Source organism: Marmota monax, unplaced genomic scaffold (genome assembly GCF_021218885.2).
Source record: "Marmota monax isolate L192 unplaced genomic scaffold, Marmota_monax_Labrador192_F-V1.1 WCK01_AAM20220418_F8-fsc00022, whole genome shotgun sequence".
Lineage (NCBI taxonomy): Eukaryota > Metazoa > Chordata > Mammalia > Rodentia > Sciuridae > Marmota > Marmota monax.
Genome location: NW_026695215.1, coordinates 12642005 through 12659565, shown reverse-complemented (window position 1 = coordinate 12659565; position 17561 = coordinate 12642005). Strand labels below are relative to the sequence as shown.

The following is a 17561-nucleotide window of genomic DNA, read 5'->3' as shown; positions in this document are numbered from 1 at the left end:
GCCACTAAGCTGAGAGTGTCACATACCTTACATCATTTAATCCTCACAAAAGCCTTAACGGGTTTCTACTATTATTATATCTAATTCACAGGTGAGTAAATTTGAGTGTTAACTTCCAGTTTCCCAAATCTACCCTTACAATGGCAGCTACCAATCATCAAGTACCTCCTAAATGCTGTATGTATATATATTTTTTTGTTTGTATATATATTTTTTTTCATTTAGTCCATAGTGCCAGAAGGGATGTTTTTATTATCTCCAGTTTACAAATAAAAAATTTTAGGTTTAGAGAATTAAATAGTATCTAAAGTCACAAAGCAAGTAGGAGGCAGAGCTAGGGTCAGAATCCAGGAAGACAAAGGCATGGGGAACTTGCCTTTAACTTCTACCATACTGCCTCATCAAGGAGTAGCTGTTATTCTTACCACAGGTACCAATTAAGAATAAAATCAATGCACTGAAAACATACAGTTATGCATATGATTAAAAACTGACTGATATTTGTAATAAGGATTACAATTTTAAGCACAGTCTCTTGAGAATGTTCACCTTTGTACTGAATTGCAAAGTAAATATGAGGACAACCTCTACTAGTAAAAATAGAGCTAAGCACTCTACACATGAATCCATTTCCATCAGGACAATTGTTAGAGGAATAAAATCTGAAATTTTATATTTCAATGTTATGTTCCTATCTGCATCAGTTACCTTAAATAGTGCGTGCTTCTGGGATTGACAAAACCTGTTATTATTAGCTCAAGCTCTGAAAAAGTAAGGTGAAATAATGCCTATGAAAGAATATCAGGCCAGATGTACTTCATGTCAGAAAAATGAGTTTGAGTCCCTGTGTTCATACCACAGATCATCAGCCTGTTTCTATACCATAGACCATCAGCCTGAGCAACAGAGTTTGCCTGATTTTTTCCTTTGCCCAAATAGTCTCAATATTAAGGGATAGGTAGATAAGAATTTTTATCTGGATTGACTTTTCTTCCTCTTCTGATTTTAATATTTTCTTTGGCCATCAATCATTAAAATTAGGGATGGTTTCTAAAATTTCCATGAAGAAAATTACATATGCCAAGGAAAACTGATGAAAACCTTTGGTTTTTATGACAACATTTGGACAAATTTTAAGGAAAATGTCTTCATACTACAAAAGACAGTGTTCAGATAAGATCAAATATCTGTTGATGATCTAACTCTAGGTAGGCACTTTGAAAAGTCTGCGGGAAGCTTAGGAACTAGTTTGTACTTAGCAATCTGGTTGGGAAAAGAAAATATTTGAAATGTGAATGCTAGTGACCAGCTTTTTCTATTTTGCACTTTCTTCATTCCATTCTTTCCATGCTCAAAAGGAACCATAATTGATAACTTCTTTGGGTCACCAACTCACTGGAGAATTTCTGAACTTGTGAGCACGCCACCTGGTGGTAGACACATGTTTGTCTGACATTTACAAAGGATTGATGGGAGCTTTTATGGGTCTTTAAGGAAAAGTATACTGAGGCTTTTACTTGCATGATAAATTATTCAACTGATTTGCTCTGATAATTTTATTTTCCCAGCATTAAAGTCAGGTCTTATTCATTACTATCATGTAAATTTGTTTTAGTTGTGTAACAAGAAGAAAATAGCTTAGGAGAAATAAAGGTCTGTTGCCTGAAATATTGCAATCTTTCTCACACATCGTAGGGACCAAGAATTCAAAGCCCAAGACCTGTGATGTAGTCCCCGATTCACAGGCTATGCTGAAAGTGTATTTTGTGCTTAACTTTGCTTTTTCCTACTCTTGGGTACAACATTTGATAATTCAAAAACAGGTGCTGAAAGATTTAAATTCTAAATTCACATGGCAAATGTTTAGAACACAATAATTTATCTTATTTTTATTATTGTTGTATTAAAATCTTCAAAAGGTAAAGTTCCTTTTATTCATAAAGATGATGGACTGTTTTTTGGTAGCTTTGGATAGCAGAAGATAGAAGAGATTAAATCACCATTTTGATACCAAATTGTTTAACATTTTTAATAAAATACTGATTTTTACAAAAGAATCTTAACTGTTCTCTCATCAGTAGAGTTGCCAGATAAAATACAGTATGTCCAGTTAAATCTGAATCACAGGTAAATAATAAAGTCATTCTTTAGTTATGCCCATATAATATTTGAGACATACATTTCCCAAAAGTTCTTTATTTAAATTTCAAATTTAATGGGGGAGTCTTTTTGGTTATTTTGTTTGTTTGCCAAATTTGGCAACCCATTAGTAGACTCTTCAAATGGTGTTCATGAGTTCAGTCAGCTATCAACACTCTTTACATTCATTCATTCACTCATTAATTCATTTAACAAGTATATAAATACTCCCTATACTGTTGTCAGCACTGGAAATAATTTTTGAGAAAAGAAATCTCTCACAAATAAGTGTTTTTCAATCTGACTGCCCATGTAATTTGCTGAGGAAATTCTTTTAAAAATGTTAATGGAGTCTCAGATCCAACTCTCAAAAAGTTTTGCATTATGTGTTATAGAGGTCAGCCTAGTCATCAGACTTTTATAATTTTTCCAGGTGATTCTAATTTGTGGCCTAGGCTGTGAACCATTACTGTGGATGGAGACTAAATTCTGTTTTCTTCAGCCTTTGAAATGCCTGCATGTGCCACCAAGTATGCACAGTTTGATTCCCCCAGCATAACAAACACTGGCCCACAATTTTAGCTGAATGAAAAATTTCCAAAGCAAAATGACTCATTAAGCTAGTATTACATGTGTTAAAATTATTTTACCTCAATTTTGAAGTGATGACTATTTAAATAAATGCATTAATCCAATCACTCAAAAGTGCTCATTTCTGTCTAAGCCCTGGGTACTGTGTTGGGTAGTGTCTCAGGCCTTGGGGATGGAGCCATGACAAAGCTCCTGTTCCTCTGGAAGGGACAAGATGGGGCACCATGATAATAGGGAATATAGTATGAAAACAAAAAGTAATACTTGTGATGAAGAAAATAAATCAAGGAGTAAAAAGGAACTGAATGGTGGGGAGCTGCCGCAGTCTGGCTGGGCACAATCAGGAGCCACTTGTCAAAAGAAATTAACTTTATTTTTAGAACCACACACGCCAAACAAAACAGCCTCTCAGGAAAAACCCTCAGAGCCTCAACTGCCACCACCGGCTTTCCACAAGCCTCTCTCTCCCACACAAGCTTCTCTCCACCTCCCGCAATCCTCCTGCTCTTGAGGCCGATCGGCTGGGTCACGTGGGCGGAGCCAAAAAAGTCCCCCAATGAGCAGCTCCGTGGTCTGAAAGGGCAGGGAAACAGCCCAATGAGCATCACCGCAGAGGAGCCAATCAGCTAGATGTTGCTGGGGCTGCTGTGAGCCAATCATCAGCAGGCAGCTGGAAGTTTGCTGGCAGCTGGAAGTTTGCTGGGGCCCCTTCAGCTGTGGCTCTCAACAGGGAGCCATGCAGCTTTAGATGGAACAATCAAAGACAGCTTCTGAGGGGACACCTGGTCAGATTCTTAAGAGACCACTGAAGAACTGAAACACCCAAAGTTCTTTCTACAAAGGCAAAAGAAACAGCAAGTGTAAAGGCCCCAGGCTCAAGCAAGCATGGTGTGTTCCTCACGAAGAATAGCGTGGCTAGGGGCAGTGGTAGGGGGACTGTAGTGTTGGACACAAGATGGAGGGTATGTAGATCTTTAGGCTACGGTTAGGGCAGTGGGTCATATTCTAGATGGGTTGTGATTATAATTAACCATCCAAAAGTTTTGGGCTGTGGGGAAACAGATATGGTTTTACTCTAAAAATTGTGTTGTCACTCTGACATCCATCTGAAGACTGGACCATAGGGTAATGGTGAAGTAGAAGCAGAAGGACATTTAGCAAAAAAACTACTGTAAAAGTGCAGTGAGACATGATGATGACGACTTGAACTGGGGTGAAGTTCAAACAGTGAAGGTTTCAAGATGTAGTCGGACTCAGGATAGACTCTGAGAGTAAATCCAACAGTACTTACTGATAAGCTGGATCTAGGGTGTGAAGGAGAGAGGAAATAAGAATGTCTTGGAATTTAGCCATCAACCATGATAAGGATAAGGAGCTGACGCAGGGTTCTGGGAGAGCCATAGTTGGGTCTGAGGTGCCTAATGTTCATCTCAGTGGATAGGTCAATACGGCAGGTACCTGCAGCCAAAGAAGCAATCAGGACCAATATAAATTTAGATCATCATAATTTAGATCATCATGATACAAATTTAGATATACATGAAGATGTGCTTTTTTCTTCAAGTTTAATGTACTGGACTGTTTTAAAAGTAATGATAGGTATTTTCCTTCAAAGAGAATTACTTTCTCTAGGAGTTATACCTGTGATCTTCTCAACTCACTGATACCTTATGACTTATAATCCTTTACTACAGAAACTATATATAAAAGGAACCACTGTCCCCTACAACTTTAAATGTCTTTGGGATATACTCATGAAGCAATTGTGAAAATTATGTTGGATGAGGCATGGGGCATTATTAAACCATAATTAAAAGAAACTTAAAAGTGATAATTTTAAGTTATAACTACTTTCCCATTAAAATTGCTTCATTACGTATTTTAATTTTCTAATCTAGAAGTATATTAATAAGTAAATGATGAATAAAAATTAAACTATGGTAGTTTTTAGAACAAAGTTCATTCATGTAGCATTATTTTGATAAAAGACTTTAAATAAATCAAGTAAATTCTATTATATATTCACTAGAGAAGATTTACTTTGTAAAAACTCTCAGAATACTTAGTAAAAAAAAAAAAGAGAACTCTGTGGTTTTCAAATGTGTCACTAAGTTGTGTGACTAAAGACAAATCATATAACTATCCTGAGCCTCAGTTTCCTTATTTGTAAAATGGTGATAAATCTACTTTAAGGGTCTTTGTGACAAGAGTCAATGTAAAAATATGTTCTAAGTAATGAAACCATACATGAAAGAAAGGCATAATAAATCCTGGAGTATTATAACCATTCTTGTCAATCAGTAAATGTCATGTATTTTGTATTCGAGTGCCGCAGTACGGCTGCAGCAAAATAACTGGGGGGGTGACGAATAACTTCTGTACGTTGATACAGCAGGAGTAGGAGCCATTTATTGCAGGACAGGAGCAGTATTTATACATTCCACACAGCTTATCTAATTAGCATAAACTAGATACGTCAGTCAACCAATAAGGAATCTCCACACTTAATGGCTCCCTTTTGTTACTTCTCAAACCACTCCCTCTGGCGTTTTGCCAGGCACCATCCAGACTTGTTTACAAACTCTAACATTCCCCTGGCAAAATGCCAGGTGTTATTTTGACTTGTTTACAGACTCTAACATTCGAGAACCCAAAACAAATAGTAACAATGCTAACATCACTATGATAAAATAGTGATAGTATTTTAAACTAAAGATCACAAAGTCTCACCCCTCTTTTCTTTCCCTTGTTTGACTGGTTGTATTAGTTTGTTTTTCTCCTGCTATTAATGTGATTAAATTTATCCTTTTTTCCCCTATTTTCTCATAAAGTAAATGAGGTATTTGAGGTAGATCTACTAAAAAGTAATCAATGATGGAGGAAAAAAAGAACGGTAAAAGCAGGAACTGGGGCACAGGCCTAAAATCTCAGAAGCTGAGGCAGGAGGATTGCTAAGTTCCAGGCCAGCCTCAGCAACTTAGCAAGGCCTTAAGCAACTTAGTGAGACCCTAACACAAAATAAAATATAAAAAAGAGCTTGGGATGTGGCTCAGTGGTTAAGAACTCCTGGGTTCAATCCCGAGTAGCCCCCCACCATGAAAAAAAAAATGTAAAAAGTCAGCTAAGGCACAAATTAACTGCAATTGTCCTTTAAAATCCATAGTATAAGCAGTATGTAAATGTACAGTGATATGAGTAACTATTATATTTTTTGAAGAAAGTCAATTTTAACTCATCAGTAAAATACTATGATTAGTCAAACATAGGGTGTGGAAACAGTTGCATTAAACAGTAGCAGGATCTTGCCCATTTCTACTGGGTTTTCTAGACCTGGGAATACGGGCTATGTGAGATTTGCCACCATAGAGTGGCTGCTGATTTGAGCAACCTCCTGGAGAGCACACAGATGGCACTACTCTGTCGGACTTGCAGTGATCCACTAGCAAGTTTGCTTCTATTCTCTCGTAGTCTGTTTCTGCTGCTATAATAGATTGCTATAGACTAGCTAATTTATAAAGACTGTGAGAAATGTATTTTCCCATAGTTCTAGAGGCTAGAAAATTCAAGATCAAGGCCTCTGCAGGTTCCATTATCTGGTGAATGCTATTCTCTGTTTCCAAGGTGCCCTCATCCCCTGTGCTGTACCCTGTGGAATGGAGGAATGCTGGAAGGAAGAAAAGCAAAAGGGAGGAGCTCCCTCCATCAAGCCCTTTTATATTGGTAGCATTTAATCCCATTCACAAGGGAGGAGCCCTTATGGCCTGATCACCTCTTAAAGACCCTCCTCCTAATACTATCACACTGACCACACCTGAGTTTGTTAATCAAATCACTGTTGACAAAATGATGGATGTTATTCTCCTTTAAGAGTTTCCTTATGGGATTATTTAAAATTCTCCTGCCCCTTCCACCATTTGTAAGGAGTATCCGTACTGCCTCAACCCAAATCAAATATCGCTTTAGGAGTTTGGGCAACATAATGATCTGCCTTGTCTTTTAGGCCTATGGCTCTGGTCAGGTTTGAAAGAACACCATTGGATATTATATTATCACTCATTGTTCTTGTAACACTGTCTCATCTTCTTGAACTCTGCTTGCCAGTTTGATTCCATATTTGGCAGGACACATTTAAATCATTGCAGTTCCTGTATCTTATGCTCTGCTGGCCTGAAGGATGGAGTGTAAAAGGATGGGATTCTTCTAAGAGGAGACACAATGCCACCACGTGAAAACAAAGGGGACTGAGCAGAAGCATTTACAAGCTAATGAATGCCAAAGATTTCTGGCAAAGCACCAGAAGGAAAGAGTTCCCTACAGGTTTCAGAGGGAGCAGAGACCTCCCAACACTTGAGTTTAGACTTCTAGGCTCCAGAGTTGTGGGACAGTAGATTTCAAGGTTATTTTTAAAGCCACCTGCTTTGTGGTACTTTATCAAGACAGCTCTAGGAAAACAACACAGCCGCTATTTTGATAATTCTTCCAGATATAAACAGGCAACAGTACTTGTTTAAGAAGATGTTCTGTTTTCTAGGCACTATTAGATAAGGGGTTGTGTCTACTTTCACAGCATAAGGAGTAGCAGGAGGTACATATGAATCAGGCTTTGATGTCTTCAAGTGAAAAAAAGATTCATACTCTCCACAACAAAGCATCTATCTTTCCTCTACTTTAAGAGAACAATCTGGTGATTCTAAATATGGAATCAAACTGGCAAGCAGACCTCTAGAAGATGAGACAGTGTTACAAGAACAATGAGTGATAATATAATATCCAATGGTGTTCTTTCACACCTGACCAGAGCCATAGGCCTAAAAGACAAGGCAGATCATTATGTTGCCCAAACTCCTAAAGCAATATTTGATTTGGGTTGAGACAGTACAGATACTCCATACAAATGGGGAAGGAGGCAGGGCAAACTTTAAATAGTCCCATAAGGAAACTCTTAAAGGAGAATAATATCCATCATTTTTTCAACAGTGATTTGGTTAAGACTGACCTTTTAGAGCAGGTTACTTGCTTTGAAATATAAAGTATGGTGTTATTTTACAGCTCAAACCCATTTTAATATATCGACATAATTCAGTATTTTGTCACTAGTTGTTACCACTAGATAATCTGTGAAAAAAAAAGCTATAAATGTCATAGCCACAAATTCTTTAACTCTTTTTTTTAATATTTATTTATTTATCTTTTTTTTTTAGTTATCGGTGGACACCACATCTTTGTTTGTATGTGGTGCTGAGGATCGAACCTGGGCCGCACGCATGCCAGGCAAGCGCGCTACCGCTTGAGCCACATCCCCAGCCCCTTCTTTAACTCTTTAAGAGAAAAAAAATAAAACCCTCTCCCTATTTTATGAGAAAGAAAATCATTACATGACATCTGGGTTAATGAAACTATTTGTAAGTGATTTTAGGAGACTGTAACAAGTAAGACAGTAAACAGAAACAAATGATAGTAATAGACACAGTAACCAGGAGTCAGTAACACGTTTATAGTTAAAAGATCCAGAAGATGCAGATATTAGCTGGGGTTGTATCCAACTGAATCAATCACCACTATCCCTATGTCAACAGGTAGTATATAACACAGGGAAAAAATTATGCAGACGAAGGGACAATTGGAGTGAAATTATTCTCATTAAATGGATGCTGATCTGAAAATATCACCAGTTAGAAAGGCATGGATTCAAAACCTTCACCTGTTGAAGAAAGTAGCTTAATAAAAAATGTTTCTCTACAGCATTTCCCAGGAATGCTTAATACTGTTCACCTGACGTTTAAGAATGCTGGGTCTATATCTCAGCAGTAGAACACTTGCCTCACACATGCGAGGCACTGGGTTCGATCCTCAGCACCACATAAAAATAAAGATGTTGTGTCCATCTACAACTAAAAAATAAATTAAAAAAAAAAAAAGGAATACTGGATAGATCAGGTTTGAGCTGACCTGCCTCCTGGAAAATAGGAAAACCACCCTTGAAGATGCTGCCTTCTTAGAGGTCTAAGCATAAGCTATCAACTAGATGTAGAGGAAAGAACACATTTGTTCAAGCCATATTCTATGGCTTTTTAAGGATTTTTTGGATCCTTTGCTTTTAGTTTGTCAAAAAATAAAGTGGAAAAATTGCATGAGACATTGTATTGCCAGGCCTAGAAGTGGATACATCACTTCCACCACATTACTGGGTCTGGAATTCAGTAACGAGGCCATGGTCTTATGCAACGTTGGGGGCTAGAGTTGCTGTTTGATACTGGCTGGGGATTTTTTGTTTCCAGGACTTTTACAAATTCAGAACTGTATTTCTTCTCTTCCATACTGAGAATCATGGTTCTGAACGCCAAAGAAAATGACAGATTAGAGTATATCATAGGTCTTCATTTTCTTTATCCCATTTATAATACAGGTCTTAAAAGAGCAATATTAATCACTATTAATTATGATGACTGAAAATTAAAATGTTTGGCCATCCTGCATTCCTCACTCCACTTTTATTATATCTACTCTTTCAGATTATACACCTATAATTTCTTTTCATTTTCATGTCTTCTTACTTATAAACGTGTATTTTTAATTTTCACCTCCTAAGACTTGTGTTCTGCTAGATTTCTTTAGAAATGCTCATATGGTTTCTCAGGTCATGCTTATAGGTAACTGTGATTCTGCCTTTTAAAACTTGAGATTAACTTTGCTGGATAACAAATCCTTGGCTCAGATTTTCTGGAGTATCTTAAGGAAATTATCTAATGATAATTTTTATGGTCTTAAAAAAAATGTGTCCTTTCCCCCTAGATTCCCAAAGGATTTTTGCCTTTTTTTTTTTTTTTTAATTTAAAGTCTGGCAATTTTATTGCATGTCTTGATTCTGGTTGCTCTGGATTGGTAGTCTCAGGCTACAGTGTGCTCTTTTAATGTATATTTCACAGTAATATTTTCAGCATGTTTTAAATATTTGCTCTATTTCCTTTTGGGGGGTAGACTGGGGTGGGTGGCTCCCATGCAATCTTCAATATTTATTTGTTGTGTTTGGTATGTGTGTATATATGAATGTGCATGAACATGTATTTTATTTTATATTCCTTCTCATTTATTCATCATTTCTAACATGTTCTTTTATTTTTGAGCTATCTACTTCATTTGAGTCTAATTTTGATTTGTTGCTTTTTCATATTTTGTATCATTTTCTTAAAATCATTAAGCTCATTTTGAAATTTTTTTATATGTGTTGAATATGTATGTTTTTGTTGCCTATAGGATTATTTCTTATTATCATCTTTTCTTGTAGTTACTTGTATATTTGACTTCAATAATCTTCCACTACTAACTTTTATGTGAATTTATAAGAACCACAAGACCTTTAAGAAGTGAAAAATACATTTTCTGAAATAAAAAATATACTGAATGGGAAAATAGCATGTTAGACAGCCCTCTGTTGCCCCTGATATAAAATAAAAGGAATTTGGGCTCACGCTGTCTTTCCAACATGGAGGCTGACCCTTAAGGTCGCAGAGCCATCCCTCCCTCAATTTGAAATAGTATGTCTGTGTTGCATGATTTTTGTCATTTTCTTAGCTTAATGTTACAGCCGGCTCTTTTAAACCCAGTTCTTCTCGTCTGTGCCGGTTGTTGGCGAGACACAAATAAGACTGAAAAATGTTCAAGTTTCAGTGACCTATGGGAAAATATGAGAAGTCTAACATATGTGTGAATGGATTACAGGAAAAGGGAGAAAATTATGTTGCTGGTATCAGCAACAACTACTGGGTGAAAAAATGTTTAAATTTGACAAAAAGTATAAAGTCACATATCCAAGAAGCATGATACCTTCCAAACAGAAGAAACATAAACAAACCTATAACAAAGAATAATAATTACATGCAGAAAACAGGGGTAAAGAGAAAAATGTTAAATATAGCCAGAGATAAAAAGCACATTACATACAGAACAACAAAGCTATGAATGACAGCAGACATCTAAGAAACTATGCAAGGCAAAAGACAATGGAGGAAAATCTTTTTGTGGAGGAAAAAAAAGTCAATCTAGAATTTTGTATTAAAAAAAAACTTGAGGTTTTAAATATAATTTTTCAGCCTAAAGCCTTAAGAAATCTCATCATTAATAAAGTGCAGTACAAGAAATGTTTAAAGAAGAAATGCAGAAGAAAAATAACATCAGCTGAACATTGGAATCTGCACAAAGAAATGAAAAGCATGGTAAATGGCTAGATCATTGTTTTAAAAGGTGAAATTACAAAAGAATTTCTATCTCTATCCATATCTGCATCATACCTAATTTTGCCAAAAAAGATGAAACTCATATATTGGACAGTCCTCTGACTCACAGAAGGAAGTAATCTATTCAAAGAAACTGGGTAAAATGTAAATAAGAAATAAAATAAGAATAAAATTATTTTTCCCATGGCCTGATAAATGTTAATGATTTACCTGTGTCTTATATAACACAGCTTTTTCAGCTAAGTTATAGTTTGTTTTGAGATCAGCTTAATGAAAAAGAAATTGACTATTTTAAATATAGATGGGATAAGCTCTTTAATGTAAAAAATGATTATTACTTTAGAAATTAGAAACAGACAAGTCACTGAAACATTTTTCAGGATGAATTATTGTAGTACACTGGCTAGAGCACACAAAATATTAATGAAGCTGCATATAGATTACATTGCTGAAGGCCTGCTGGATGAGAAGTCAATTAAAAAAAACATAGAAATGCCATTTTCCAAATGAATTAATGGTTAAACTGAAACAAAGACTCAATTGATACCTTGTTTGCAGAGTTGTAAATTTTCCTTAAAACTGGATAGGTCTACAAATATTACTGGACTAGTTGTTTACTTGTCTCTGTCTGGTATCAGCAACAACTATTTAACAAATATCTTTTATTTGAATGCTTGACATCAAATACAAGTTGTGCAGAAAGTATTTAACATCTGAATTTCATACTTTACCTTGGAATGGCTCAGTTAACAATTGCATTGGCAATTAAAAAGCAATGGTAAGTAAAACTAGTAGCATGAATCAAGTCCTCTTTTCAGGGTTGGGGAGGAGTAGCGGAGATTGAACTCAGGGCACTCAACCACTCAGCCACATTCCCAGGCCTATTTTGTATTTTATTTAGAAGCAGGGTGTCACTGAATTGCTTAGCACCTCGCTTTTGCTGAGGCTGGTTTTGGACTCCTGATCTCCTCCTTCCTCTACCTCCGGAGCATCTGGGATTACAGGTTTGTGCCACATGCCTGGTGAATCAAGTCCTTATATTCTTCTCTGCTGCTAAAAAAAAAAAAAAAAAAAAAAAAAAAAAAAAAAAAAAATAGTTTCATTCAAAAATGTTTTTAAAAACTTGATAAAAACTAATCCAGATCCTTTTACCATTCTATGTAATGAATGGGAAATATGCATAAATTAGTTTTCCTGTATATAGAAGCTCTATGTCTTCAGAAAAGCATACATGTAATCCTTTTCAGTTGCAAGTTCAAGGATCTGCTTTTTTGTACAGCAAAGTTTTAGTTGAAACAATGCCTGACAAAATATGATTATTCATCTGGGCATTTAAGACATTTTCTTGAATAGAAATGAAGTAAGCCTATTTTATTGCAAGGAAAATAACTGAAAGAATTTGATGCCAGTGGTGAAAAATCAAACCATATGTAAGTTTAGAATGAGCTCTTGACTCCTGAGAGGCAGCTTGAGGTCTGTTACATTTAAAATTTTATCACTGGGGGTGATGGTGATAGTGGTTCATATTTAAGAAAAATAGTACAAAATAAATACATTAGGTACCAGGTGAACATTTATGTAGAATGAGAGAAAAACACACACCAAATTACTGGAGAATTCATCCCCCCCCCCCGCTTTTTTTTTTTTTTTTTTAACAGAAACACTTCTGACTGAAACCTGGTTTCCCCTCTGCACTTAGAGCCTACTCCTCCTCTCAGGCACTCCACACACTTGCTGGGTCCCTGAATGTTGAGGGCCACAGCCAAGTCGGGATGACACATGGCATTTTGCCAGAAGGGAGTGGTTGAGAGGTGATGCCAGGGAGCCATTGAGATGATGATGGTTATGTTAAGCTGTGTATTCAATTGTATATAGACCTTTACTGTCCGGCAATAGGGCGGCTCTTGCTTCCTCAGGCGCCCACTACTTTGGAGTTCCCGTTGAGTTCTCGCAGGGTCTGAGAGGGTAGGCGCAGAGCCGGGGGGAGAGCTGGGAGAGTTCCCGGGGAGTGTGCGTGGAGTGCTGGTGGAGTTCGGGCAATAAAGTTTCCTGTTTGAACATACAGGTGCTTTGTGGCGGCTTGGTGATTTGTGCCCAGCCAGACTGTGGCACCTGAAAGTGAGGGAACCTGAAGCCTAAGTTCTATGGCTTCCATTAGCACATAAAACTTCTCAGAATGAATCACATTGATCTTGTATCACCTCTTCTCACCACACTGTTCCCATTTTGCCATAAATCAGCTGATCTGTAAGTTGGTGTTTAGATTCTATATTCTGGTCCATTGATTTATTTTTTCATTTGTATGGATCTCTCAGTTTAATTACTGATTTTATGTAACTATTAGTTTCATATCTTTTCACTTCAAATCTATCAGTCCTCCAGCTTTGTTCTCCTTCAAGATTAGCTTAGTTATTTGAAGCTCTTGATAGAACTATATGAATTTTCAGTTTTGCCAATTTAATAAAAAATAAATAAAACCCTACTGGGATTTTGATAGGTGTTATATTAATTATAAATCAACATCTTTATAGAAGATACCTTTGCAATATTAAATCTGTTAATCCTTGAACATGGTATATTCTTCTTCCATTTATTTAGATCTTATTTAACTTCTAGCAAGTAATGATTTTAGATTACATTGGATACGGCATCTCTACAATTAATTCTCCAAAAAAACAAAAAAAAAAACCCCAACCCCAAAGCGGGGATGATCTTAACTGTAAGAGATGTCTTTCTATGAAGGAAAAACATTGGTATTTCTGGACTACAAAATTTCAAACACTAAATATTCATCATATTTGATGCCCAAGCAGAGAAAAATATTGTTTTGGCTGACTTTTATAACTGGCAGAGCCATTAGGTTGAAGACTTAACATGTCTTTTACCTTTTCATGTGGATTCCATTAAGAGAGCCTGGTATCCATTCATCTACTGAAGGGCATCTAAATTGCCTCCACAGTTTAGCTATTGTGAGTTGTGTTGCTATACACATTGATGTGGCTGTGTCCCTATAGTAAAAATGTGGCAGATATACACAATGGAATTCTACTTAGCAATAAAAGAGAATAAAATCAAGGCATTTGCAGGTAAATGGATGGCTTTGGAGAAGATAATACTATGTAAAGTAAGCCAATCCCCCCCCACCCCCAAAAAAACCAAACAAATGCTGAATGTTTTCTCTGATATAAGGAGGCTGATTCCTAGTGGGGTAGGGAGGGGGGGCATGGGAGGAATAGATGAACTCTAGATAGGGCAGAGGGGTGGGAGGGGAAAAAGGGGGCAGGGGGTTAGCAAGGATGGTGGAATGTGATAGACATCATTATCCAAAGTATGTGTATGAAGACACGAATTGGTGTCAACATACTTTATATACAACCAGAGATATGAAAAATTGTGCTGTATATGTATAATAAGAATTGTAATGCATTCCACTGTCATTTTTAAAAAAATTCGATAAAAAATAATTTAAAAAAAAAAAAGAGTGTGTGCCTAATAAAGACACCCAAGTCAGAAAGCAGGCAGAGCTTTGTCTACCCAGGATGCTTTTGCTCTGAACAGGGTGTTTCTTTTCTCTAAGCTTTCTGGCATGCTTGCTCAGAAAGAGCTGTGGGCTACAGTTGACATCACCTAGTAGAGGTGGCAGGAACACCATTTACATAAGTTAGTGGATAAGGATAAGTAGAAAACTCAGAATATGAGGTTGAAGAGAAAAACATGCTGAAACAGCAATATCTCCCTAGTATACAGTGTATTCTCCTAAGAGGTGTTAAATAAATGAAAAAATAGTGTCTGTAGCTATAGGAATTTCATACTTGCTCATACTCTCTTAACATTTGCTCATATCTCAATATTTCTAACAACTAATACAGTTGGTACATGTAAATCTCCCCCCCTCCACTAGATATGAGAACCTACACTCTCAGAATCCTGGACTTGGTTGAATTTGAATAACTGGGCATTTTCAGTATGTATGCCAACCCATAAAATAGATACTAATAATGTTAATTTATACAAGTATACATATTTTGAGTTAATGACTCAAAGATTTTAACAAGTGGGAACATGTGACCTCTCACTGAAATGTCAATTGTATATATATTAATTTTCTTCTGCTGAACCAAACTGGGGAAAAAATGTCTCAAAAATTCGCCAAGGAAAAGAAACTTGTGCCTTTCTGGGTTAACTCAGCCAATGTAGAAAACTCCAAGTAACACTGCATGCTAATTTTAATTAACATAAATCATAAATTATGATGTTGTGGTTGTATTTGAATTTCCATTATTCTAAGCAGATCAGAAAACTGTATGACTCAATTATTTTAAGAAAACTCATGGATTTGGTACATGTGAGCTTGATAATTCTATTTTTACAACCAACTGTTTGATACCAGAAAATAACTTTGTACAGAGCTGTTGATTTAAAATTCAAAAAGTGTATGTGGGAAAATAACTGTGTAGATCTTTTAATTAGACTGAAAGTAAATTATATTTTAATCAATAATGACAGGTTTCAACAGCTAAATTAAGTTTAGAAACACAAATGAAGAAAAAGGAAAGCTATCCTTGCATCTTCCTCAGCTTATTCTGTTTCTCCCATCTCAATAACTGATGTTATGGTCTGAGTGTTTCATGTTACCCACATTTCACATGTTGAACCCCCCAATGTGACGGCATCTGGAGGTGGAAATGTTTGGGAGGTGATTAGTGTCCTTATAAAAGATCTCAGAGATCCTTTACCCCTCTGCCTGTGAAGAAAGCAAAAGATGTGCCTGTATGAAATAGGAAGAGTGGTCTCATCAGACACCAAATTTGCAACACCCTGATCATGAAATTCCTAGGCTTCAGAACCATGAGAAATAAATTTGAATTTAAAACCACCCAGTCTATATTTTTGTTATAGTAGCCCCAACAGACTTACACAAATGGTAATTCTTAACAGTAGTTAAAGATAAAAACATGCATTGATACCTGATGCTTCCCTTTTACATTCAAACCTTGAGTATACTTTCTTGGCTCTATCTCTAGAATATACCTAGAGTGTGCCAGTTCTTACCAGTATCACTGCTCACACTCATCTTTGCTAGTCTGGATCATTACAACAGTATTTAGTATGAAAGTGTTTATTCCTTCAGTTTTTTATCCATCCATCCATTAGATACAACCACAAATGGAACCACCATCTATATCAGGTAGTGTTTTGGGTACTTCAGCCACAGGGACTTACTCTTATGGTCTTTACAAAAGGATCAGGATGTGTACAATGTCCCAGGACATAACAGTAATTACACTAAATAGAATCAATAGACTAGGTAAGGAAGCATTTTCCTAATTCAATAAAAACATTTAATTATTCAAAACTGAAATAATTTGTTATTTTGATTAGTTGTATACTAATAGTAATAATTATAACAACCAATAAAAACTTTCGCACCTAAAACCACAGTACATAAGAGGATTCCATAAGTCAGGGTTTCTCAACAGCACATGATGACATTTGGGGTGGTTATTTCCATGTTGTGGGGGGTTGTTTTGTGCAGTGAACCATGTTTTGCAGCATTACTAGCTTCCTTCTGTGAGACATCAGTGAAACCCTGCTCCCCATTTATGATACCAAAAATATCTCCAGCCAGTATAACACAAAATTTCAACTCAAAAAACAGATGATGATTCGTATTAAGTACTGGATTCCAATTAATTCTACTGGATACATGTCAAGCAGTGATAGTTAGTATAAAATGATAATTTACAATACACTGGAAATTACATTATTTGCCGTTATTTAAAATCATGGTCAAGAACTCTGAATAATTGTTTATGATCCATTAGTCCAAAGCGTCCTTAGTTTATAGGAAAGGTGAAGGATGTACATTTAAACTCACTCACTGATCTTTTCTCAATCCCTACTATGGTACATTAGAACAATGAGTTTATCTCACATGCTTTTAAGGCACCTCCCCCCCTTACTATCTTGACAAACATCCAGAAAAATTAACTGAAAAGAGCATCAGAGCTTTTTAAGTAAATACTAGGTGCAAAGCAAGCATTTTCAAAATTAAAACTGTATAGATTAGTATCCTTTTTTAACTTTCACCCTTTAAATGATATTATACAATTTGAAGGCATAATCCACAGCAGTTTATAAACTCCACAGTTCTTTTCCATAGAGAGAAGCATTGCCTCTTTAATCCTCTTACTAGACACCAAAATAGTCTCCAATTCCCTCAGGACTGTTTACTGGCAAGAATGCCAATCATTAGTTCTAACTATGAATATAAAAACTTCTGTGGTTTTTCTATAGTTTTAAAGCAATTCCATACATACTATCTAGTATTATTAATCAAACAGATCTATGAAGCTAGTAGAAAGAGAACAAATATGCAGTTTAGTGATAACTTGCCTATTTTACAATTCAGCAGCAGCAGCAGAGGTCAGGTATCAAGACCAATGACACCAAACTCTTTATAGAGGAAATTCATTTGAGCTTTAGCAGGTTGACTGCATTGTATGGGGTTTGGAGATGCTTGAGGGAATTTAAATCCCTGCCAAAAGCAACATACAGAGCTCAGTAACAGCTGCAAAACTTCTCATTTTGTACAAG

General features: G+C 36.1%; 1 long non-coding RNA gene across 1 annotated transcript in view; it reads right to left on the bottom strand.

Annotated features, from left to right (window-relative positions):
• Positions 1–866: 866 nt before the first annotated feature.
• The window catches only part of LOC124084413 (uncharacterized), an 18581-nt gene continuing 1886 nt past the window's right edge, over positions 867–17561 (bottom strand). The window contains exons 2-3 of the long non-coding RNA XR_009225614.1: positions 4022–4188; positions 867–3564 (exon numbers count right to left, since the gene is read on the bottom strand). This is a non-coding gene — a long non-coding RNA (uncharacterized LOC124084413). The remainder of the gene's footprint in view (positions 3565–4021; positions 4189–17561) is intronic.